The sequence below is a fragment of the Arachis ipaensis genome, chromosome B5 (genome assembly GCF_059453495.1).
Source record: "Arachis ipaensis isolate K30076 ecotype BB chromosome B5, ASM5945349v1, whole genome shotgun sequence".
NCBI lineage: Eukaryota > Viridiplantae > Streptophyta > Magnoliopsida > Fabales > Fabaceae > Arachis > Arachis ipaensis.
Genome location: NC_142440.1, coordinates 25,455,562 through 25,459,300, shown reverse-complemented (window position 1 = coordinate 25,459,300; position 3,739 = coordinate 25,455,562).

Sequence of the window (3,739 nt, the reverse complement as noted above, 5' to 3'; positions counted from 1 at the left end):
TTACAATGAAGTGTCTTGTTATTGGTTATGAATTATTTTGGGGTTTTGGATAAGGAGCATGAAAAGTAAATGGCAATGAAAATAAACTAAAAACTATAAAAGGCTTCTTGGAAAGGTGTGAGAACTAGAAGTCCTATCCTAGTTATCCTTCTCAATTGTGATGAGAATTGTTCATTGCTACCACTTAGTTAACCCTTACTAATTAAAGGAAAGTCAAGTGGATGAATTGACTTGAGCCACAAGTTCTAGCCAACTCCCAAGGAAAGACTAGCTTTAGTGCACTTCAAACCAATTAGCAATTTCTCCAATTATCAATCAACAAAGGAATTAGATAACTCAAGTGTCACTAATTACTCTACCTAGGCCAAGAGGAACAAAATCTATACTAAAACTAAAAGAGACATTTCAACAAACACATAAAGTGCAAGAGGAGTGAACATTATTAATTGCAAGAATTAAAGGAATCTACAACTACAAAAACAAGAGATCAACACTAGAAAAGCAAAGAAGACACATTTATTATGAATTACCTCTTATTGAATTGAAAGAAAATGGAATGAACAATAGTAGATCTACAACAAATCATAAGAACAACATAAAGGAAATTGTAATAGAAGAATGGAAGAAGAATCAATGTCACTACAAGGAATTGAGATGTAGAAGTAGAAGAACATGAATCTAAATCTAGACCTAAGAATTAAACCTAATCCTAATTCTAGAGAGAAGTGAGAGCTTCTCTCTCTAAAAACCTAAACTAAAGTGATTAGTTAGTTGGAAGTGATGTTATAGTAATGAATGATGTCTTCCCCTTAATCCTTCATCCTTTTATCCCTTTCCCTTAGCAATTTGGCGCCAAAAATGGGTTCAGAAACCCTCTCAAATCGCCAGGCACGTGCTGCATTAATGAGGTCATGTGCCATCATGCGCGCATGCGCACATGATACGCGTGCGCATCCCTGGTCGATTCTGCAATGTGCGCGTGAGCGCCTTGTGCGCGTGCGCGTGCATGGCTGACTTTGTTTCTTTGACTTTTTATGCTTCTCTCCACTTGTATGCTTCCTTCCTTGCTTCCTTTGATCCATGCTTAGCCTATTTCAACCTGAGGTTACTAGCAAACACATCAAGGCATCTTATGGAATCAAACAGAAACTAGAATTCATCAAAATAAGGTTTAAAAAGCATGTTTCTACACTTAAGCACAATTATGGAAGAGATAACAAAACCATGCTAATTCTTAGGCTAAATGTGACAAAAGGTTATCAAAATGTTCTAAATTCAATGCAAAACAAACCGTCAAATTGGGGTTTGTCAACCTCCCCACACTTAAGCCTTAGCATGTCCTCATGCTAAAATAAGAAGGAACTAAGGGGCATGGCATTTATTGAATGCAACTAAACTATATGAGTCCTATCTAAATATAACTATCTAAAGCAATTGGAAATGCTTAGTTCAAACAAATCAATTCCCAAGAGAGCATGTGTAAGTACAAGAGCTAAGTAATAAGGACCAAGTCCAAACCACAATTGTATTGAATTGTTAAAAAGAGTTCAAACTTGCAAGAATATAGATAATGTGGGTGAACACATGTGATTGAACTTTTGAACCCTCACCGGATGTGTATCCGCTCTATTCACTCAAGTGTTTAAGGGTTAATTCACTCAATTCTCTTCTAATCATGTTTTCCAAAATTTGATTTTCTTCTAACAATCAACATTTATTCAATGCATGCATACATTCATCATGAGGTCTTTCATTTAGGTTGTAATGGGGTTAGGGTCAAGGTAGGATCATTTATGGTCAAGTGGGGTAGGATTTGAATCTTTGATTAGCATAGACTTTCCCACCCAACCTATCTAATGACCTATACAAATGCGAGCTATTCTAACTACCCATTCTTCACTTTTTCTTACATACTCATGCATTCTTTTTTTTTTTCATTTCTCAATACTTATGCATTGATTCTTACTGAGCTTCACCTTGGGGCATTTTGTCCCCTTTATTGCTTCTCTTTTTTTTTTCTCTTTTTCTATATACATTTTTTTTCTTTTCTTTTCATCATTTTTTTTCTTTATATATATGATTTTTTTTTTCTTTTTCTTCTTTCAAACTCAATACGAGAACATCAATGCATAAGGTCTCTACATTTAATCAATACATGAACATGTGCCCAATTCCTAAACATAAAAGTGTATTGCCCCTTTTTATCCCATCCAATGTTCCCAAGCCTCACCAACTTTGAATAATAAAACACTCTCACTAGCCTAAGCCAATCAAGGATCCAAACAAGGACTTTTCATTGGTTTTTCGCCTTGGGCTTGTAATGTGCTAAAATAAGAATAAGTTGGTTAAGCATAGGCTCAAAATTGGCTACAATGGAGAGTAAAAGGTTGGCTATTTGGGTAAGTGGCAAATGAAATAATGGCCTCAATCATATAAATGCACAAACACAAGAATTAAATGGATATATAGAGTCAAGCAAATTAAGGATCACAATCATGGAAAGAGAACAATTTCACACAAGAATGGGAAATAAATGGTTATAAAATGTAACCACATCAATAGGCTCAAGTCTCACAAGCTTGTGTTCTCAATTCAATACATGCTTCACAAGGTATGAAATTCAAGCAAGTTCAAAAATTCTCTTTCAATCAATTGGGTTAATGCCCTATATTTAAACTTCTTGAAAAATCTCAATGTTTGACTAAGCATTGTTGTGATTGAAAAGTTCAAAGATTTTCTTAGTTCACCCTTTCCTTTTTCACTTAGAATCAATATAATATGCAAAAAGGGTGCCTAAGTTTTACTTAAAACATGATTTCTAATCACAACTACGAACTAAAAACAAAGATAAACAAAGTGTATATATAAAAAAAAAATCCAACTAAAAGTACGGAATCTATCATCCAAAACATCTAAAAATATCCAAAAGCATCCAATAATATCTAGAAGCATCAAAATATCTAAAAATCCAAAATAAGCAATAAGAGTATCCAAAGCAAACTAGAAATGCAGATGCATCAAAATATATACAAGGATGTGCAAAATGAGGTAACTAGGCCGAAAAAAAGTTCACCGGTTCCCAAATAATGCTACCGGTGCCCTCCCCACACTTAAAATTAAGCATCGTCCTCGATGCTAAACCGGAGGAGCAGTGGGAGGTACAACGATAGGCTCTGGCTCTGACTGTGGCTGTGGGACCGGCTGAGTCTCCTGTGTCTGAGGTGGTGCCTCCATGTGCGCTGGCTCTGTAGTGTCAGGGGCATCCTGCTGAGCTGGTGCCTCCGCGTCCTCCTCCTGATGATCCTGCTCATCGGAGGCCGGAGAATCGGGAAGCGGAGGTAGCTCAGCGCCCAGAGAGATAAGGGCCTGGTCCATCCGATCCAAACGGCGTCTGACATGGTGTCGCTCTCGCTCTAAGAACCGGAAGAGACGCTGGACCAGGAGATAGGTAGGCTCAGGTGCTGCTGGAGGGTCCGTAGATGGTGAAGGAGCTGCGGCTGTAGAAGAGGATGGGCCAGCTGCAGGGGCTGGTGGTGAAGGTGTCCCTATGACAGCCCTAGCCCGAGAGCGGCGGCTAGCAGGTGGCTTCTCGTGCACCCAAACACCCCAGGGGATAGTAACATCCCTGTCATCTGCATCAGCTGGTGGTGGTCGCACATCATCATCTGACCATGGGACATCAGCCAAGGCTGCCATACTCGTGACCAATGTGGGAAACGGAAGTAGGCCACGAATATGC